This window comes from Mobula birostris, chromosome 21, assembly GCF_030028105.1.
Source record: "Mobula birostris isolate sMobBir1 chromosome 21, sMobBir1.hap1, whole genome shotgun sequence".
Classification (NCBI taxonomy): Eukaryota; Metazoa; Chordata; class Chondrichthyes; order Myliobatiformes; family Myliobatidae; genus Mobula; species Mobula birostris.
In genome coordinates this window covers 1,611,652-1,635,694 of record NC_092390.1, presented here as the reverse complement: position 1 = coordinate 1,635,694, position 24,043 = coordinate 1,611,652, and positions in this window count along the sequence as shown.

The following is a 24,043-nucleotide window of genomic DNA, read 5'->3' as shown; positions in this document are numbered from 1 at the left end:
AACCTGGAGATTACTTCCTTGGAGGACCTTCTCTTCAGTCTCGTTCCTAACTCTATATACTCATAGGACCTCTTCCCCTTTTCTGCCCACATGCACCACGACTTCTGGCTGATACCCCTCTCCTTTTGAGAATATCCTGCCACTCCATGGACCCTGGCACCTGGGAGGCAACACGCCATCCAGGTGTCTCTTTTGCCACAACATAGTCTCCTGTCTGTCCCCCTATCGAATCCCATATCACTACTGCACTCCCTGACCCTACCCTTCCTGCTGAACCTCAGAGCTGGCCACATGCCATCAGCCTGGTTGCTGCTGCCGTGACCTGATGGGTCATCCCCTCTGGCAGTATCCAAGCACTGGTACTTATTGCTGAGGGAAATGGCCACTGGGGAATATTGTTGCTGAGGGGAATGGCCACAGGGGACCCTGCACTGACTTCCTAACCCCCTTAACTCTCCTGGTGGTCACCCATCTACTGTCTGAAGTCTACACTCTGGGTGTGACACCTCTTCAAAAGTCTCATCTATAATCATAATAAAGTGGCCACTGAGTGTAATCTGTCAGTTTTAAGGATAAGATAGAGCTGAAAGGATGTACAAACATCTGAAACTGTGCCAAACAGCACAATAAATGATACTGATTTGTGAAATGGGGAGATTAAATGTTCAGGCTCATAACAGTAACATCTGCTGACAGTAAATGATCAGTACATTAAGCAGACATGTTGTTAGAACTGTCTATTACTTACGGGGCCGGATGAACTATAATTGGCTGAACAGCTGCCTTAATCCACAATTATTTTGAAGTATTTGTCCTTAACTGAACTGAAGTAGTTTGGGAGGAGTTAAAGGCAGAATTGAATAGCAGTATTAGGGTATTGGGGCAGTGGGGAAGACTTGAGACTGAACTGTTTCAATTTGTTTGTTAATTCTCAGATCAATAGCTGTAAAACCTGCGTGAACATATTTTAATGATTTCAGAACTACCACTCGAAACTACCTCTCCGAATCACCTCTCCGAACCACCTCTCCGAACCAACTCTCCGAACCACCTCTCGGAACCACCTCTCGGAACGACCTGTCAAAATGACCTCTCAAAACCAATTCTCAGAACCACCTCTCCGAATCAGCTCTCCGAACCACCTCTCTGAATCACCTCTCCGAACCACCTCTCGGAACGACCTGTCAAAATGACCTCTCAGAACCACCTCTCCGAATCACCTCTCTGAACTACCTGTCAAAATGACCTTTCCAAATCTGCTCTCCGAATCACCTCTCCGAACTAACTCTCCGAATCACCACTCCCAAGCTCCTCTCCGAACCACCTGTCAGAAGTACCTCTCCTAACCACCTTTCCGAATCACCTCTCGGAACCACCTCTCCGAATCACCTCTCTGAACCACATCTCCAAATCATCTCTCTGCATCACTTCTCCAAACCACCACAATGAACCACCTCTCCGAACTACCTGTCAAAATGACCTCTCTGAACCACCTCTCCGAACAACCTCTCCGAACCACCTCTCCGAACTACCTGCCAAAATGATCTTTCCAAATCAGCTCTCCGAACTAACTCTCCGAATCAACTCTCTGAACCACCTGTCAAAATGACCTATTCGAACCACCTCTCTGAACAACATCTCTGAATCATCCCTCTGAGTCACCTCTCCAAACTACCACAATGAACCACCTCTCCGAACCACCTCTCTGAACCAACTCTCCGAACCACCTCTCCAAATCACCTCTCAGAACTACCTGCCAAAATAACCTTTCCAAATCAGGTCTCCGAACCAACTCTCCGAATCAGCTGTCCGAATCACCTCTCTGAACCAGCTCTCCGAATCACCTCACTGAATCACCTCTCCAAACCACCTCTCCGAATCACCTCTCTGAACCACCTCTCCGAATCACCTCACTGAATCACCTCTCCGAACCACCACTCCGAATCACCTCTCTGAATCACCTCTCCGAATCACCTCTCCGAACCACCTCTCCGAACCACCTCTCCGAACCACCTCTCCAAATCACCTCTCCGAACCACCTCTCCGAACCACCTCTCTGAATCACCTCTCCGAACTACCTCTCCGAACAACCTCTCCGAATCACCTCTCCGAACCACCTCTCCGAATCACCTCTCCGAATCACCTCTCCGAACCAACTCTCCGAATCACCTCTCCGAGCTACCTGTCAAACTGACTTTTCCGAAACTCCTCCTTGAACCAACTCTCCAAACCAGCTGTCCGAATCACCTCTCCGAACCACATCTCCAAATCACCTCTCCAAACCACATCTCCGAATCACCTCTCTGAACCACCTCTCCGAACTACCTCTCCAAATGATCTCTCTGAGTCACCTGTCCAAACCACCACACCGAACCACCCCTCCGAACTACCTGTCAAAATGACCTCTCTGAACTACCTCTCTGAACCACCTCTCCGAACCACTTCTCTGAAATACCTCTCCGAAATACCTCTCCGAACCACATCTCCAAATCACCTCTCTGAACTACCTCTCCGAACCCCTCTCTGAAATACCTCTCCGAACCACCTCTCTGAGTCACCTGTCCAAACCACCACACCAAATCACCTCTCTGAACTACCTCTCCGAACCACCTCTCTGAACCACCTCTCTGAACCACCTCTCTGAATCATCTCTCTGAGTCACCTGTCCAAACCACCACACCGAACCACCTCTCCGAACTACCTGTCAAAATGACCTTTCTGAACCACCTCTCCAAACCAACTGACAGTATTACCTCTTCGAACCGCCTTTCCGAATCACCTCTCTGAACCACCTCTCCGAATCAACTCTCTGAACCACCTCTCTGAATCATCCCTCTGAGTCACCTCTCCAAACTACCACAACGAACCACCTCTCCGAACTACCTATCAAAATGACCTCTCTGAACCACCTCTCCGAACTACCTGCCAAAATGATCTTTCCAAATCAGCTCTCCGAACCAACTCTCCGAACCAACTCTCCGAATCACCTCTCCGAACCAACTCTCTGAATCACCTCTCCGAATCAACTCTCTGAACCACCTGTCAAAATGACCTATTCGAACCACCTCTCTGAATCATCCCTCTGAGTCACCTCTCCAAACTACCACAATGAACCACCTCTCCGAACCAGCTCTCTGAACCAACTCTCCGAACCACCTCTCCAAATCACCTCTCAGAACTACCTGCCAAAATGACCTTTCCAAATCAGGTCTCCGGACCAACTCTCCGAACCAACTCTCTGAATCACCTCTCCGAATCAGCTGTCCTAATCACCTCTCTGAACCACCTCTCCGAACCACCTCTCCGAATTACCTGCCAAAATGACCTTTCCAAATCAGCTCTCCGAACCAACTCTCCGAATCACCTCTCCGAACCAACTCTCCGAACCTCCTCTCCGAATCACCTCTCTGAACCAACTCTCTGAACCAACTCTCCAAATCACCTCTCCGAACCAACTCTCCGAACCACCTCTCCGAATCACCTCTCCGAACCACCTCTCCGAATCACCTCTCTGAACCACCTCTCCGAACCACCTCTCCGAATCACTTCTCCAAATCACCTCTCCGAACTACCTGTCCGAACCACCTCTCTGAACCACCTCTCCGAACCACCACAATGAACCACCTCTACGAACTACCTGTCAAAATGACCACTCAGAACCACCTCTCTGAACCACCTCTCCGAACTACCTCTCTGAACCACCTCTCTGAATAAGCTCTCCGAGCCACCTCTCCAAACCACCTCTCCGAATCACCTCTCCGAACTACCTGTTAAAATTACCTCTCCGAACCACCTCTCTGAACCACCTCTCCGAGCCACCTCTCTGAATCACCTCTCCGAACCACCTCTCTGAACTACCTGTCAAAATGTCCTTTCCAAATCAGCTCTTCGTACCAACTCTCCAAACCAACTCTCTGAATCACCTCTCCGAACGACCTCTCTGAGCCACCTCTCGGAATCACCTATCCGAACCACCTCTCCGAATCATCTCTCTGAGTGACCTCTGCAAATCACTTCTCCAAACCACCTGTCAAAATGACCTCTCCGAACCACCTATCTGAATATTTCTATCTGTTTACAGGGAAACTACAACACTGGCTTCAACCAGTTCATGTTGATAGTTTTCTGCTTTACGTACCATTGAATGTGGCCGCCATGCAGCTATAATCCCAATAATCGTTTGCAGACATAGTTTAAAATACTGATGCTTCTGTGAAAACATTCTCTTAAATCTTCTGCATTTATAAATTTTGATTTGTTGGGGAGAGAAGCTGTGTCTGTCCATTCTAAGACTTTGTTCTCAATTTTCCTTGGGAGCTTAGAGTTGGCAATTCCATGAGGAGACTTTTCTTCAAATGTCATGGAGCCCATAGATCCTTGGAAACTGATTCAGAAATTGGCATTTGGCCATTGAGTATTCAATACAAAGTTCTTGAATGTGAGTGGCATTTCCACCTACAATGAAATCCAGAATCTACTGGCTGTAGCGTAAATCATTTTCCTGAGTCAATTATTTGTCTTTTCAATGAGTATTGATGCCACCTGTTCTTTCAACACTGATTGGCTAGCCTGCTAATTTTCAGAGATTGATGATCTGACAGCAATGACCCTAAATTCTTCCATTATTTATTGTTCCTGATGGCTGCTGATTCCCTAATTTCCTCTGATCTATGAAGGTTGTAGAATTCATTCATATATTGAAGGGCAACAGAGGATACATAAGTGGCTTATTCCTATCATGTGTATTGAATGGACAGACAGTTCTTGTATTCCTCAATGGCACTGAGTGCCCAGGAAGTCTTCTGATCAGATTCAGGAATTGAATCATTTTGTTATCACTGACAATGGTAATAGGAATCGCTGCTGCATCTTTTGTTAATGGACATGCACACAGTGTACCTCACTGCCTCCCTCCCAGATGAGCTAAATCTGTTTTACACATGGTTAGATGTTGCCAACACTGAGCCCCCAGGGAGAGCTGCCGAAGCCACCTGCTCCTTGGTCATCCCTGAGACCGAAGTACGCAGGTGTTTCCAATGAGTGGACAGTGGCAAGGCTGCAGGACCAGAAGGCATCCCAGGGTGGGTACTCAGAGTGCGTGTGGCACAACTGACAGGTTTGTACACAGACTTTTTAAATCTCTCCCTCTGCCAGTGTAGAGTGTCCTCCTGCTTCAAGTCATCCACCATTGTCCCCTGTACCAATACATCCTGTCGCACTCACCTCAATAATAAGCAAATGCTTTGAGGGGTTGGACAAGGACTACATCTGCAGCTTGCTACCACCCACAATGGACACCCTTCAATTTGCCTACCGACACAACCAATCGACAGATGACGCAATAGCCACAGCTCTACATACCGTCCTTACACATCTGGAGAAGAAGGATGCTTATGTGAGAATGCTGTTCTTGGACTACAGTTCAGCATTCAAAACCATAATTCCATCCAGGCTCGACAGGAAGCTCAGAGACCTCAGCCTTCACCCTGCTGGATCCTGGACTTCCTGTCAGATCGCCGGCAGGTGGTATGAGTGGGCTTCCTCACTTCTACCCCTCTGACTCTCAACACAGGTGGCCCTCAGGGTTGTGTACTAAGTCCCCTCCTTTACTCCTGTATACCCATGACTGTGTCACTCCAATCTGCTAATTAAGATTGCTGATGATACCTCATTGTTTGGTCTAATCTCAAATAATAACGAGGCAGCCTACAGAGAGGAAGTCATCACATTGAAACAGTGGTGTCCAGAAAACAACCTCTCCCTCAACATCGCAAAAACAAAGAAGCTGGTTGTGGACTACAGAAGGAATGGAGACTGGCTAACCCCGATTGACATCAATGGATCTGGGGTTGAGAGGGTGAACAGCTTTAAGTTCCTCGGCATACACATCACCGAGGATCTCACGTGGTCTGTACGTACTGGCTGTGTGGTGAAAAAGGCAGAACAGTGCCTCAGACGGTTGAAGAAGTTTGGCATGAGTCCCCAGATCCTAAGAACTTCCTACAGGGGCACAACTGAGAGCATCCTGACTGGCTGCACCACTGCCTGGTACGGGAACTGTAATTCCCTCAATGACAGGACTCTGCAGAGAGTGGTGCGGACAACCCAGTGCATCTGTAGTTGTGAACTTCCCACTATTCAGGACATTTACAGAGACAGATGTGTAAAAAGGGCCTGAAGGATCATTGGGGACCCGATTCACCCCAACCACTATTTGTTCCAGCTGCTACCATCTGGAAAACAGTAACACAGAATAAAAGCCAGAACCAACAAGCTCTGGAACAGCTTCTTCCACCAGGCCGTCAGACTGATTAATTCATGCTGATAATGACTGTCCTGTTGTACATACTGTTTATTACAAATTACTATAAATTGCACATTGCACATTTAGACAGACATAATGTAAAGATTTTTGCTTCTCATGTATGTGAAGGATGTAAGAAATAAAGTCAATTGAATTCAACTCAGTACCTGTGTTTTCACAAAGTAATAAGCATCACCCACTCTCCAATTACACTTTTAGGCAGATATGTATACCAGATTGTAGGGGCCTGGCAGAGATATTTTAAAAAACTTTAGAGAGGTGCCAGATGACTGGAGGGTACATAATGTTGTTCTGTTGTTCAAGAATTGCTTTAAGAATATCTGGGAAATGATAGGCATGAAAATTAGTTATGGGTAAATTATTGAAGTGTATTCCAATGAACAGGACAGCTGGGCAGAGCCTGATTAAGGATAGTAAACATAGCTTTGTGTGCAGTAGGTCATATTTAACCAATCAGAACCAGGTTTAATATTACTGGCTTATGTCATGAAATTTGTTGTTTTGTGGCAGCAATACATCGCAATACATAATAATAAAAACTATCAATTGCAATAAAAAGAGAAAATTAAATTAAATAAGAAGCACAAACCACATCCTTGATGGTAGCAATGAAATGAGGACGTGTGTTGGGTAATGGGGGTCCTTTTTGAGGCATTATCTTTTGAAGGGGAGGCTGGTGCCCATGATGGAATTAGCTGAATTTACAACTTTCTGCAACTGTTCTGATCTGAAGCAGTGGCCTCTCCATATCTCACACTGATGCAACCAGTTAGAATGCTCTCCATGGTACATCTGTAGGAATTTAAGACTGTTTTTGATGGCATACCAATTCTCCTCAATATTATAGAGTTTTCTGAGGAGGTTACCAAGAATGTTATTGAAGCAGAGTCCTACATTGACTTCAGAAAGGCCTTTGATAAAGTCCCACATGGGAGGCTTTTCCAGAAGCCACTTGGATTCCACATTGGCTTAGTAGCAGAAACTTTTTGCCTCTCTGACTGGAAGCCTGTGGCTAGTGGCGTGCTGCAGGAATTGTTGCCAGGTCCATTGTTGTTTGTCATCTATGTTAATGATTTAGACAACAATGTGGTAAACTGGATCAGCAAGTCTGTAAATGACACTGAGCTTGGTGGTGTCGTGGTGGCTATCAGAGCTCACACCATGATCTTGGCAAGCTGGGAAAATGGCAGATGGAATTATTGCAGACAAGTGTGACGTGTTTGCACTTTGAAAGGACGTAACAGGGTAAGATTTACACAGTGAATGGTAGAGCCCTGAGGTGTGCAGTAGAACAAAAGGATCTGGGACCTGGGATCACTGATCTATGATTCCTTGTAAGTGGCATCACAGGTCCATTGGGTGATAAAGAGAGTTTTTGACACATTGACCTTCAGTTTTGCAAGGCTGATTTTGGAGCATTGTGTTCAGTTCTGCTTACCCATCCAAAGGAAAGATACCTGTGTCTTAAACCTCTTTATCTGACTCTGAGCACACAGGGATAACAAATAGAGGAAGAGTAGTTACTTGCAAGATGTTAAAGATACAAATGAAGCCAAACTATATTCAAACAAAAATGCAGGTCAGGCAGCCTAATATTCTGATACAATGTGCCACATCCCCTGTGTAGTAACATTACAAGAAGGCATGTTGTATTCTTTGCATCATCAGTCAAATCAAAGTACATTTAATATCAAAGTATGCATGCAGAATGCAACCCTGAGATTCATCTTCCACAGACAGCCAAGAAACAAAGAAACATCATGGAATCTGTTCAAAGAAAACACCAAACACCCAATATGCCAAAAAAAAGAACAAATCGTGCAAACAGGAAAAACGCACAAAAAACACAGAATATAAAACATTGAAGAGTTGTTGAACGAGAACATCTCCTTCACTCTAGAATGAAAAGCCTCATCCTGAGAGCAGATGCGGCAGAGACAGAGGAATTGAGAGAAGGGATGGCGTTTTTACAAGTAATGGGGTGGGAGGAGGTAGAGCTGTGAGAGTCTGTGGGTTTGTAATAGACACTGGTGGACATTTGAAGGCAGGGTGAAAGTTGGAGGCAAAGAGGATGAAGTCGATGAGCTCAGCACAGGTGCAGGAAGCAGCACCAATGCAGTCGTACGTGCAGCTTAGGAAAAGTGGGGGACAATCACCAGTGTAGGCTTGGATCACAGACTGTTGCACGTAGCTGATAAACAGGCAGGCATAGCTGGAACTTATGTGAGTGCCCATAGCTACACCTTTTGTTTGAAGGAAGTGGGAGGAGCCAAAGGAAAAATTACTTAGGGTGAGGACAAGTTCCGCTAGGCGAAGGAGAGTAGTGGTGGAGGGGGATAAATTCCTAGGACAGTGGTGGTGGAGGGGTACTGTCTACTGAGGCCGTGTTCTAATAGTATCAGGAGATACAAGGTGTTTTCTGAGTTCAGTTTCAAAAAGAAGGTTCTGTCCAAGTAGATGCTATAACCTTGTGGTGAGATGAAGCAATTGAAGGGTGTAGATTGAGATCAGCGGGGAAAAAGCTGTTTTGGAAACTTGAGGTGAGGGTCTTCAGGCTCCTGTACCTCATGCCTGATGGTGGAAATGTAATAAATATGGGGTCCCTGATGATGGTTGTCACCTTCTGAGACAGCTCCTCGACCCTGGGGAGAGCTGTAACAACAATGGGACAGTCTGAGTTCACTACTCTGCCTGAAATAAGTCTATCAGGACTCCCAACCTCCTGGTCTGATTTCAGGAATCTCTCTATGCCATATCCTAGTCCTGATTTTCTTCAAATGCTTCATGGGTTGACTTCGTTCCACTGCAAGGTCAATGGTGGGAACATGGGCTGGTGGTTGCACAAGGTTCGATTCCATTTGCGTCAGGAAATAAAGCAGTCTGTGACTATATGCAGCAAGATACCCAGCCTAGTATGGGAACTCCAATACACAACTCCATACAAAAAGGATGGGTTACACCTGAACCCAAAGGGGCCCAATGTCTCGGCAGGCAGGCTTAATAGAGCTGTTAGGGAGGGTTTAAACTAATTTGGCAGGAGGATGGGAACGAACGTGATACGGTTGAGGAATAAATCAAAGATAGCATGCAACAGAGATGATAGAAAGAACGGGCAAGAGATGAGGCTTGATCACAGCCAGTGGTATGAGTTACAGGACAATAGAGGTGTGGTGCAGTTAAAACAGAAAGCAACAAATACTGGACTGAAAGTGTTGTATTTGAATGCACGCAGCATAATAAATAAAATGGATGATCTTGAAATTCAGCTACAGATTTGCAAATGACGTTGGGGCCATCTCTGAAACTTGGCTAAAGGATGGCTGCCATTGGGAGCTGAATGCCCAAGGATATACGGTGTATTGAAAAGATAGGTTAGTAGGCAGAGGGGGTAGTGTGGCTCTGTGTATAAGAAATAATATTAAATCATTAGAAAGAAATAACATAGGATTGGAAGGCGTAGTGTCTATATAAGTTGAGTTAAGAAATGGGAAGAGTAAAAGGACCCGAATGGTAGTTGTATACAGGCCTCCAAACAGTAATCCAGATGTGGATTACAAATTACAGCAGGAGATAGAAAAGGCGTGTCAGAAAGACAATGTCATGATAATTGTTGGGGATTTTAACATGAAAGTGGATTGGGAAAACCAGGTCAGTACTGGACCTCAAGAAAGAATTTGTAGAATGTCTAAGGGATGGCTTTTTAGAACAGCTTGTTGTTGAGCCCACTAGGGGATTGATTGGGCTGGATTGGGTGTTGTGCAATGATCCAGAGGTGATAAAAGAGCTTAAGGTTAAGGAACCCTTAGTGACCACAATATGATTGAGTTCACATTGAAATTTGAGAGGGTAAAAATAAAATCCATTGTGTCAGTATCTCAGTGGAATAAAGCAAATTACAATGGCATGAGAGGGGACCTGGTTGAAGTTGACTGGCAAGAGACATTTGCAGGAAGGATAGCAGAGCATCAATGGATGGAATTTCTGTGAAAAACGAGGGAAGTGCAAGACAGATATATTCCAAATAAGAAGAAATTTTCAAAGGGAAGAGGGACACTACCATGGCTGACAAGTGAAGCCAGAGCCAAAGTAAAAGCAAAAGAGAGAGGGCATACAAGGAAGCCAGAGCTAGTGGGAGGATGGAGGATTGGGAAGCTTTTAAAAACTTGCAGAAGGAAGGTTATTAGATTATGAAGACATGCAGTCCTCTTTTGTTGTAATGCATGCATTAAGAAATGATACAATATTTCCTCCGGTGTGATATCACAAAACACAGGACAGACCAAGACTGAAAAAACTAACAAAACCACATAATTATAACATATAGTTACAACAGTGCAACAATACCATAACTTGATGAAGAGGTCCATGAGCACAGTAAAAAGTTCACAGTCTCTCAAATGTCCCACGTCTCACGCAGACAGGAGAAGGAAGAAAAACTCTCCCTGCCATGCCAACCACAGTCCGACTCTGAGTCATCCGAAAACTTCGAGCCTCCGATCAACTCTCTGACACCGAGTACTGAGCGCCATCTCTGTCCAAACGATTCAACCTCAATCTCAGTCGCCAACGGCAGGCAAAGCCGGGGATTTTGAGGCCTTCCTTCTGGAAGATTCGCGACCGCACAGTAACAACAGCAGCGAACTGGCATTTCAGAAATTTCTCCAGATGTTCCTCTGTGCTTTCACGTCCGTCTCCATCAAATCAGACTTGACCACGGCCCCTATTTAATGGATACAATATCATTTTTCACCGAAGGGCTGCGCACGTGCGGTGCACTGCTCTCTCTCCTCCTGCCAGACGAAGGAAGGAAAAGATGAATTATGAAAGGAAGCTGGTGACTAATATCAAAGAAGATACTAAAAGCTTTTCAGTGTAAGATGTCTGCAGTATACCAGGCATTCAAGAGTGTCAGGGAAGTAAAGTCTGTGCAGTGAAAATGACGACTGAGAAGGTGCTCAGGAAGCTTAATGGTCTGAGGTTGGATAAATCTCCTGGACCTGATGGAATGCACCCTCGGGTTCTGAAGGAAGTAGCTGGAGAGATTGAGAAGGCATTAATGATGATCTTTCAAGAATCGATAGATTTTGGCATTGTGCCGGATGACTGGAAAATTGCAAATGTTACTCCGCTATTTAAGGGTGGGAGGCAGCAGAAAGGAAACTATAGACCAGTTAGCCTGACATCAGTGGTTGGGAAGTTATTGGAATTGATTGTTAGGGATGAGATTATGGAGTACCTGGAGGCACATAACAAGATAGGCCAAAGCTAGCATTGTTTCCAGAAAGGAAAATCCTGCCTGTCCAATGTACTGCAATTCTTTGAGGAAATTACAAGCAGGGTAGACAAAGGAGATGCAGTAGACGTGGTGTACTTGGATTTTCAGAAGGCCTTTGACAAGGTGCCACACATAAGGCTGCTTAGCAAAATAAGAGCCCATGGAATTACAGGGAAGTTACTAGCATGGGTGGAGCATTGGCTGGTCAGCAGAAAACAGAAAGTGGGAATAAAGGGATCCTATTCTGGCTGGCTGCTGGTTACCGGTGGAATTCCACAGGGGCTGGTATTGGGACCGCTGTTTTTTAAAATGTATGTCAATGATTTGGACTATGGGATTAATGGATTTGTGGCTAAATTTGCTGATGATGCAAAGATAGGTGGAGGAGCGTGTAGTGTTGAGGAAACAGAGAGCCTGCAGAGAGACTTAGATAGTTTAGGAGAATGGGCAAAGAAGTGGCAAATGAAATACAATGTTGGAAAGTGTATAGTCATGCACTTTGGTGGAAGAAATAAATGGGCAGACTATTATTTAGATGGGGAGAGAATTCAAAATGCAGAGGTGCAAAGGGAATTGGGAGTCCTTCTGCAAGATACCCTAAAGGTTAACCTCCAGGTTGAGTCTTTTGTGAAGAAAGTGAATGCAATGTTGGCATTCATTTCTAGAGATATAGAATATAAAAGCAGAGATGTAATGTTGAGGCTTTGTAAGGCACTTGTGAGACCACACTTCGAGTATTGTGTGCAGTTTTGGGCTCCTTATTTTAGAAAGGATATACTGACATTGGAGAGGGTTCAGAGAAGATACACAAGATTGATTCCAGGAATGAAAGGGTTACCGTATGAGGAACGTCAGGCAGCTCTTGGGCTGTATTCCCTGGAGTTCAGGAGAATGAGGGGGGATCTCATAGAAACATTCCGAATGTTAAAAGGCCTGAACAGATTAGATATGGCAAAGTTATTTCCCATGGTAGGGGATTCTAGGACAAGAGGGCACAACTTCAGGATTGAAGGACGTCCATTTAGAACTGAGATGTGGAAAAATTACTTTAGTCAGAGCGTGGTAAATCTGCGGAATTTATTGCCATGAGCAGCTGTGGAAGTCAAGTCATTGGGTGTATTTAAGGCAGAGGTAGATAGGTTCTTGATTAGCCAGGGCATCAAAGGATATGGGGTGAAGGCAGGGGAGTGGGGATGACTGGAAGAATTGGATCAACCCATGATTGAATGACAAAGCAGACTCAGTGGGCCAGATGGCCTGCTTCTGCTCCTGCATCTTATGGTCTTATCGTCTTGTGTTTATGTGTATTGGAATTCCCATACCAGCCTGTGATACAGCCAGTCAGAATGCATTCCGCTGTACTTCTATAAAAGTTTGTCCGTCTACAATGACACATCATATCTGCTTAAAGTTCTGAAAAAAAGCTTCTACTGGTGTGCCTTCTGTAAATAGTATTTTTGTGTGGTTTGGGATTGGAAGGAATGAAAGTTTTTTTTAAATTTCATTCTATCAACTACGCTGTTTTGTCCCAACTGGTATTAAACTTCTTGAATATGTAGGAGGTGCACTCATCCAAGCAAGAGGACAGTGTTTACTCTCACAGATGATGTGCCTTGTGAACGAAGTGAAGGTTTTGGGGTGTCAGTAGGTGAGTGATCCATTACAATATCTGTGTGTCTGGTTCAGTTATTATTCTGGTCAACTGCAACTCCAGTTGTTGGTGAAGGGAGACTTGCCGATGGTGGTGTTATTGATTACAAATGACCAATGGTAACTACAGTTGTTGGTGAAGGGGGACTTGCCAATGGTAATGCTGTTGATTATAAATGATTGTTAAACAATTTTCTATTACAGATGGCCATTACCTGGCATGTTTGGAGCTTGGAAGTTACTCACCAGCCCGTGCCTCAGTGTTGTCTAGGTCGTGCTGCATACAGACATGGACTGCTTTATCTCCTGATGCAACATATTGTCATGTGTGAAGCCAAGCAGAGCTGCAGACTGGATGATGCTAATGAGAGAGATAACAAGAGACAACAGAGAGCCATTCAAAATGCTAATAAGAGAGAAGAGAGAGATAACAAGAGCGACACACATAATTCAGTATGTGGTGTCTGCCGCAGACAGTTTGCTTTGAACCTGAACTGTTCATTTACAATCCTGCTGAGACAATAGGAAGTGTGAAGTTTGATGGACAGGTGATACCCCATCAGGGGGATAAAAATAGCGGGTTTGCTAAGGCATGACACACAAGCCACGAGACCCTGGAAAGAGCATTGTGCCCCACAAGTTGGTAGGAGTTTGGAGGACCGATTTGCGGGAATCAGCCAGAGGCTCACAGGGTGTAAAGGTACAATTGGTGGGAACCTGGTGTGTGTCCGCCCTTGCCTGGGTGCCGAGTTCACCACGGAAGAACGGTCGCATCCGGAAAGGAGGGTTCATAGTCGGTGACCACAGCGAGATCAGAAGGCATCGAAAGGTTTGCCTGAAACCAACTGTATCTCTCACTCTCTCTCTCTCTCCAATGGTAGAACAACAGTGATTACTTCGAACTACACTAGACTGAACTGAACTCTGCTTCACCTTAAAACTGATCATTTTACCCCTAGACTGCGATAGAGCTTGGTTGATTCCTATTACCCTATTTCTGTGTATATGTGTATACTATCATTGCTAACCTGTTACATTTATATCCTTGCCATTAGTGTACTGTATCACTTATTTTTGTTAATAAAACTTCATTACTTTCTAGTAATCACAGACTCCAATGAGTGTTCCATTTCTGCTAGTTTGACAACCCAGTTACAGGGTACGTAACTATATACAGTCACACCGGAACATACAAACTCCACACTGACAACACCAGAATTCAGGCATGAAGCTAGTCAATAGAACTGTATGGCAGCTGTTCTATAGCTGCACTACTTTGCTTTAAGTAGAAGACGGTGTTTCCACCATCAAAAGAGAAATTATGTCTATTAATGCAATAAAATAGACTATGAGCATTGCGACCAACACTGACCAATAGAACTCTAATCCTACCTCAGCACTGGACCACAATAGACTCTTTGCACTCCTATGGAATTCTCTCTGATTGTGTTTTGCACTAATTTCTTGCACAGTCTTTTTTGCTAGTGTCCTGTCTAATTTAAGCCCCGTGCTTTTTCTGAACCTGGGGCTGCTGCAAGAATGTTTTCTATGTGCTCTTACTTCACTGTATCTGTGCACATGATAGTAAACACGATCTGGATTTGGACTTGGTATCTATCTGTGCTCAGATGTTGTGAAATTCATTCCTAGGAACTCTATTATGAGTGGAAAATACTTTTTTACATAAGACTGCTGAGATGACAGAGCCAGTTCTCTGAAAAATTTGATGTTGAGTATGCAATATTTAGCCCGTGTGGCTTAATGGAGCAACAACTGGTCCCACTAACTAACCATTGCTAGAACTGGCTTCTATTGTATTCATCATTCACACTGACTTCCTCTGCAGATGCATTGCTTGTCCCTTCCAGCTCTACGTTGTTCTAGGTGGTGTTGACATTCATTGTTAACACAAACTGATGGGATGAAATGGTTCATATAACTCTTTAATAGGAAAGCAAGAGTAACACCATGAGAGTTCTTTAACCAGAGAGTGGTGAGAATGTGGAAGTCACTGAGCCAATTGGGGTCCGCACCATTGTTGATGTCTGTTCAGGGAAGAACATGAGGAAAAACAGAGTGGAGAAATGTGGTGAATTTGCTTACCAATACTGGCCAGTGGTGTTGTAATTCCATTATTTGAGATACACTTCTCTGCAGCTTGACCAGTCTTCTCCCATTGGTTACCATTCTTTCAAAGAGCCCTCGCTGTAATGTGTTCATCCATAACACTCCCACAATCTGGTGGAGTATTTAAGTCTGAACACCTAGCGATGACATCAAACTGATGCATGAAGTTGGAGGAACAGGAAGTAACTGATCCAGATCATGCAACATTTAGAGTTGAGTGAAGTACAGGCATTGAGTACACAGCCCCACAGTGTGGGTTACTTTCTACAGCACTGCTCATGTAGATCAGGAAATGCAAATGGGATTTGAACAGTTTGGGCCCTCATCTGAGAAAGGATGTGCTGGCATTGGAGAGGGTCCAGAGGAGCTTCACAAGAATGATCCAGGAATGAAAGGGTTAATGAACAAGAGCATTTCATGGCTCTGGGCTTGTACTCTTTGCAGTTTAGAAGAATGGGGTGGGGGTGGTCACATTGAGACCTATCGAATATTCAAAGATCCAGATGGACAGACGGCTGCCTGTAGTAGGAGAGTCTGGAGGGCATAGGCTCCCAATGCAAGGGTGTCCCTTTGCAACAGAGATGAGGGAGAATTTCATTAACCAGAGGATGGTGAATCTGTGGAATTCATTAGCATAGATGGCTGTGGGGTCCAAGTCAATGGGTATATTTAAAGTAGATTACTAAGGCTATCTGGGAGAAGACATGAGAATGAAGTTAAGAGGGAAAATAAATCAGCGATGATCGAATGTCGGAGCAGCCTCCATGAGTCGAGTGGTCTAATTTTAATCCTATGTCTCATGACCCCATCCTGTTTGTATGTATGTTCATATTTTTGCAAGAGATATGAAGTGGAACATCGAACATAGAATCGTTCAGCTCGGGAACAGGCACTTCGGCCCTCAATGTTGCGCCAAGGCAGTTAAATTGGTAATCAAATGGAGAACTAAAGGAGTCCCTTCAGCATACTTACTGTGCACATCCTCGGAGTGGCATGGAATCGATCGGTCGAATGGCTACTACGTCATAAGGAAAGGTAACAAGTGAAACATTTACAAACGGGCGGGGAGTCCGTATATTTGGTCCATAGCAGCTGTTTAGACCACTCTGAGTTATCTGCCCACTTCCCGTTGATTCCTGAACGGCGAGCGATTTCGCTCAGCAGTGAGCCGTGGACATTGGGTAGCCTCGGGATAATTCACCAGCTGCTTGCTATTTCAGTAAAAGAAAACTAACAACAGGAGACGGCAAGTCTCTTAATTCAAACAAATGAGTTTTGGTTGGTCTGAGTTTACTTCGTGATGTGTCTAGTTGAATTAAAACTGTTTTCCAAGAGCGTTTAATAGGAAGCGGTGACAAATTTCGCCGAAAATAAAACAGCCTTAAGATAAAATCTCATTTATTGCGCTGGGTAAAACAATGCAGTTAACGTTATAGAATTAAACAAACGGTCTTTTAATTCACAGAACGTGAACATTTGTGTTGTGCTTTGCAGCCTGTCGGGCAATGTTTCGAGTTTCATCTTTTCCTTGCGATTAGGATGAATGCAGTTTCATTTCTCACTGGGTAAGTTAGAGTCGGGAGTTGGAGTTCTGCGCCTTTGCCGCCGGATGGCGCTTCTGGCCCTCTATACAGTATACCGTTACAGCCTGTCGCCAGGGGGCAGCGAGGGCTCGCTCTATCCGCGGTGCTGGACTAATTCGGCAAAGAATAGTTGGCGGTAAAGGGGGATATTGTACAATATAGAACAGGAGTATAATACTCAGCAGGCCAGGCGCATCTGTGGGAAGAGAAACAGAGTCAACGGTTCGTGTCAGAGGCTCTTCGTTAGAACTGAAAGGGAGACAGGAGAAGCTGATTACGCTGCGGAAAGGATGGAGAAGGGAGCTATCACTGACATAGTGTTAAACTGCAAGCATCTGGTCAATGGGTGTATAGCTGTATAGTGAGGATAACAATTTATCTGGCCACTTTGTTGCCTTCATATTGAATACTACAACTTTAATTTTCTGTCTGTATCAGTCATCCATTTGTAATATTAGTGCATTTGGTTTTCCTTCCTTATTTTATCACTGAGAATGAAGGACAAGCTCAGTCAGACCTGTGGCAACTCCTCCAGCTCCCAGATTCTCACAATCTAACTGCCCCCACCACTCAAAAGCTGTTTTATTGCTTGTTGCCAGCATCACCCCAATTTTATCCTCTTGCAGACATTCTAATTCCACTTTCCCTGCAACATTGCCTGCTTCTTTTATTTTGTATCCACTTCTGATGAAGAGTCTCCTGCCAGAAACACTGAGTATATTTCTCTTCCCACAGGTGCAGCCTGGCCTGCTGAGAACTCTTGGCATTTTCTGCTTTTGTTTTAGAATTCCAGCATTTGCAGTTTCAGAAACCATCTGAGAAACAGCTATGCCACCAACACACAGCTGCCTCCCCCACGTCTTATTGTCAAGGCAGTAACAAATTCCAATGATCTCCGCGCACTTTACCCACAACAAATCATTGAACCTAAATAGACAGGATCTTCTCATTCTGCAGGGGTATTGTAAGGAATGTTAGCATAGTGTGAATAGTTACCTCCTGGGCTGGTGTTTGGAGGCATCACTGACGAATGGCCATTTGTGCTCATGATGTTGCCCAGAAATGTTCACTAAGTTTTAGACAGTTCTAGATTCACCATGTAAATTGATCCTTTCTAATGAACAGCCTTTGTATTCTCAGACACACTGTTGAGATGGCCCAGTTACACAGCAGAGCAGTTGTTCACTCTGCCACTAGACTCAATCCCGTTGCTGCTGCCTATGCATTGCATTGACGTGGGTTCCTTCTCAGGTGTGTCATGTCTGCTGCTTTGTGCCACGTGTTCCGATTGTCTCCTACAGATCAATAACCATTCTCTACATAATTAAAGTGGCCAAAAACTGACTTTATGCATCTTGTCATTACATCTCAGTCCCCCTCTAATTCCCATATGCCTATGAAATCCACACCCCACTCCCATAAAATGGAGAATACCCGATTTTCACAATAGTCAATTATTTGGATTTGGCCAACAAGTATTAGAGTTTTACAGCACAGAAGCTGGCCCATTGAGGCACCTAGTCGAGGCAGAACTATAAATCTGCCTCGTCCACCGAACTGCACCCAGACCATAGCCCTCCTGTCCGTGTACAAATTTCTATTAAATGTTGAAATCAAACCCGCACCCACCACTTCCACTGGCAGCTCGTTCCATACTCTCACCACCCTCTGAATGAAGAAGTTCTCCCTCAGTTTTCCTTTAAACATTTCACCTTTTGTCTTTAACCCATGACCTCTCACTCTAGTCTCAGCCAACCTCAGTGGAAAAAGCTTGCTTGCATTTACCCTATGTATACCACTCATAATTTTTGTATTTATTTATTGAGATACAGCACAAACTAGATCCTTCCAGTCTTTCGAGCCATGCCACCAAGTTAAGCAATTCTCTGATTTTAATCCGAGGCTAATCATGAAAAAATTAACTGACACACCTTTGGATGGTGGAGGGAAACTGTGGAAATCCACACAGTCATGCAGAGAAAGTACCAACTCCTTCCAAGAATTGAACCTACAGTGTAAAGAGTTGTGCTAATCACCCCATTCTGCTGATCTGCTGATCTCTATCAATTCTCCACTCATTCTATTATGCCGTAGGGAATAAAGTCCTAATGTGTTTAACCTTCCACTATAATTTTGGTGCTCGTGCTGGAATTCTGATATTAGAGTGTTGTTGTGATAGTCTGCAAAACACGCATTATACTTTCAGGTTTTAAACAAATTTATGGAACTTCTTCATTACCAGACTGACATTGCACTTGTCTGAGTATTGATTGGAGAGTCTTCTCATGGCAACTTTGATTTTGATTTCTTAGCTTTGTTAACAGAATCAATGAACACTTTCATAGTGGAACCGTGCAGCAGCTTGTAGCAATAATTTGCAGAGCTTGGGAAACAGGCAGTGAAAGGGCCAGACAGAATATAGACACAAAGAGCTCCTTCTATACTAATAGCAATCCTCACAATCTATAAGAATATGCTACATTTACAAGGGTGAGAACATAGTTGAAATCAAACCATAAAATGTTGGAAATACTCAGCAGTCCAGGCAGCATTTGTGGAAAGAGAAACAAGAGTTCATATCTTGTCACATGGTGTGAGCAGAATTATCCGCAGCTTAATGTGAAAATGACTAAGGAGCTGGTGGTAGACCTGAGGAGAGCTAAGGTACCGGTGACCCCTGCTTCCATCCAGGGGTTCAATGTGGACATGGTGGAGGATTACAAATACCTGGGGATACGAATTGACAATAAACTGGACTGGTCAAAGAACACTGAGGCTATCTACAAGAAAGGTCAGAACCATCTCTATTTCCTGAGGAGACTGACATCCTTTAACATCTGCTGGATGATGCTGAGGATGTTCTATGAGTCTGTGGTGGCCAGTGCTATCATGTTTGCTGTTGTGTGCTGGGGCAGCAGGCTGAGGGTGGCAGACACCAACAGAATCAACAAACTCATTCGTAAGGCCAGTGATGTTGTGGGGATGGAACTGGACTCTCTGACGGTGGTGTCTGAAAAGAGGATGCTGTCCAAGTTGCATGCCATATTGGACAAGGTCTCCCATCCACTACATAATGTACTGGGTGGGCACAGGAGTACATTCAGCCAGAGACTCACTCCACCGAGATGCAACACAGAGCGTCATAGGAAGTCATTCCTGCCTGTAGCCATCAAACTTTACAACTCCTCCCTTGGAGGGTCAGACACCCTGAGCCGATAGGCTGGTCCTGGACTTATTTCATAATTTACTAGCATAATTTACATATTACTATTTAACTATTTATGGTTTTATTACTATTTATTATTTATGATGCAACTGTAATGAAACCCAATTTCCCATGGGATCAATAAGGTATGACTATGACTATGACTGTCAACTGAGGTTTAAAGGTCATTGATGTGAAATGATAAAATTATTTCTTCAATAATGGAGATTTCATTGAAACATATTGAATGTTGAAAAGGCTAGATAGAGTGGATGTGGAGAAGATGCTTCCTATAGCGGTGAAGTTTAGGACCAAAGGGTACAATGTCAGAACAAAGGGACATTACGTCACAGTCAGACCTAATATTTGCAGCTGTTTCAGATTTCCTGTATCTGCATCTTTACCTCCATATTTATGATTGGTTATTTTCATTATATGAAGAAAGATGTGTTATATATACAACTCCAAGCATTAGCAATAAAATCCACACCCTCTCTGTATAGGAAAACATAAAATGCACAACTGGCAAAGATATTAGCTTTGTAGCACATTGTGCATTAATAAGAAGTTTAATAAATACGGTTGATAAATGTGACACTGAGTCAATTGTAGTATTGTTGTGAGGGAATATTACACCAGTTGTCATGAGGTGTAGAACTCCAAACAATTTAATAACCTTGGTATGAAAAACTGAAAGAATTAACATGATTGTATCTAGTAATGGAAAATGTATTCTGAGATCAGATTTCAGGACTATTAGAGTTTTTTTTTGTATATATTGGGCTGACATTTGCTCTTCACTGAAATTAAGCTTTCAATAGCTTTTAGAAAACCACTTGCCTGATTCAAATTCAGTTTTCCCTTTATTAAAGTTATTGACAGCATTTTTTGGTTTTTGTAGATTGCCCATGTTTAATTAGTTGTACTATATTGAGATTAGCAAACTTTGACTTCTTAGAGTGTTCAATATTCTCTGAAGTGGAAGGACATCTGTGTATCCTAACGTCACATCTTGAATCTTTGAATCACGAAGGGGATCTCATTGAAACCTATTGAATGTTGAAAAGCCCAGATAGAGTGGATGTGGAGAGAATGCTTCCTATAGTGGAGGAGTCTAGGACCAGAGGGTACAACCTCAGAATAGAGGGACATTATTTGGAATGGAGATTAGGAAGAATTTCTTTAGCCAGATGGTGGTGAATCTGTTGAATTTGTGGCCACAGGCAGCTGTGGAGGCCAAGTCTTTGAGAGTGTTTTTGATAATTTAGGGTGTGAAAGAGAGAAGGGAGGAGATTGGGATTGAGAGGGAAATGACCAAATGGCAGAGCAGGCTCATTGGGCCCAATGGCCTATTTCTGCTCTAATGCCATGATCTTATGAAGAACATCAAATTATGCTTCCAAGAAAAATAATTAAAATATTGGGGTTTTGAAGGGAGGCATTTTGAATGATTTCATATAAATTAAAATTTTTCATTGTTCAGAAGAGGAATTAATCATTTTATTATTATTTTATAATATTTATTTATTTAGCGATACAGGTGGAGTAGGCCCTTCTGACCGTTCGAGCCACACTGCCCCAGCCACCCTACCTTACCTAAACTTTATTAACCCTTACCTAATGTCAGGACAATTTACAATGACCAATGAGCTATCCAGTACGTCTTTAGACCATGGGAGGAAACCAGAGCACCAGAAAACTCACACATTCTACAGAATGGTCCCGGAATTGAACTCTGAACTCCAGAATGCCCCGGGCTGTAATAGTGTCACTTGTTACCATGACACCCTAACTTAAACAAATCAATTTCAATGGAGATGGAAACCATTAGAGCTGGTTCATAGATTTAACCTTTGCTAACTGGTGTTATTTACAGAGATACAGCATGGGATAGGCCCTTCTGGCCTTTCAAGCCGTGCCGCCCTGCAATCCCTCGATCTAATCCTCGCCTAATCATGGGGCAATTTACAATGGCCAACTGGTACATCTTTGGGCAGTGGCAGGAAACTGGAGCACCTGGAGGAAACTCATGCAGTTCCAGAGAGAGCGTACAAACACCCTATAGTAAACGGTTGACATTGAACCTGGGTGAGTGGTACTGTAAAGCGTTGTGCTAACCACTACACTACCATGCTGCCCCAAGCTGACTTATAGAAAACATAGAAACATAGAAAACCTACAGCACGATACAGGCCTTTCGGCCCACAAAGCTGTGCCGAACATGCCCTTACCTTAGAACTACCTAGGCTTACCCATAGTCCTCTATTTTCCTAAGCTCCATATATCCATCCAGGAGTCTCTTAAAAGTCCCTATTGTTTCCGCCTCCACTGCTGACAGCCTATTCCACACACTCACCACTCTCTGCATAAAAAATTTACTCCTGACATCTCCTCTGTACCTACTTCCAAGCACCTTAAAACTATGCCTTCTCATGCTAACCATTTCAGCCCTGGGAAAAAGCCTCTGACTATCCACGTGATCAATGCCTCTCATTATCTTGTACACCTCTACACTGTCAAGAGTCTTGCCACTAATGCTATATCATATTTGACCTACCACCTCATACTTCTCTGGGTTGAACGCCATCTGCCACTTCTCAGCCCAGTTTTGCATCCTATCAATATCCCGCCTTAACCTCTGTCAGCCTTCCACACAATCCACAACACCCCCAACCTTTGCGTCATCAGCAAACTTACTAATCCATCCCTCCACTTCCTCATCCAGGTCATTTATAAAAATCACGAAGAGTAGGGATCACCTATTGCAAGGTGGTTTTCCCTACAGAACTGCCACTCACTGGATTTTTTTGTTTGGCTTTTTTGCACCATGCTCTGTAAACTCTAGAGACTGTTATGCATTGACGTCCCAAGAAATCAGCAGATTCTGGCGCCAACAATCATTCCACAGTCAAAGTCACTTCGGTCACATTTCTTCCAATTCCGTAGTTTGGTCGAACAACAACTGAACCTCTTGACCTTGTCTGCATGCTTTTGTGTACTGAGTTGCTGGCACATTGTTGGCTGATTAGATATTTGCATTAACAAGCGGGTGTACAGATGTACTTAACAAAGTGGCCATAAATCTATCTTCAGTTTTATCCAGACCTTTAAAGAGGAACATAACACTCACCTTTACACTGGGGCCCTTCTGAAATGAATTTTTTTTTTTTTTACAAGCTTTAGGGTGGCCATTTACCTGCCCCCCAATATCCTTCGATTTCTGTACAAAAACCTCTAAATCTCCCCACTCATCTACTCCCGTGTTTTCCATGACTTAGAGGATATTCATTTCTTTCAGGAGTCCAGAGAGAACAACTTCACAGTTCCTTACACTGAACTCCATCTGCCACAGATTTACCCAGTCTTGCAGTTTCTCTTATCTACTCTGTCACTTGACTTGCTGTCATCAGGAAACCCTGACAAATAGTTTGCTATTTATTTGTCTAAGGAGTTGACAGATGAACCATTTCAGTTATAGATTTATTAACTCGTTTTAATAGAAGTTGACAGAAGCTGTAATTGCACTGGCATTGAGTTCAAAGGTTAAGGGGTAATGATACAACTTTATAAAACTCTGGTTCGGCCACCTCTGGAATATTGCACACTTTCCTGCTTGTCCCACTATAAGTAGGGTGTTGTGGCTTTGGAGAAGGATGCTGCCTGGCTTAGACAGCATGTGCTGTCATGAGAGCTGGACAAACTTTCTGAAATGGCAGAGGCGGAGGGAGATCTGATAGTGGTTTACAAGATTATGGGAGGCACAGATAGAGTGGGCAGGGAACATCTTTTCCTCAGGGTAGAACTGTCTAATACCAGAGGGTATGCTTTGAAGGTGAGGGGGATGTGAGGGATAAGTTTCTTTTACTCAGAGGGCAATG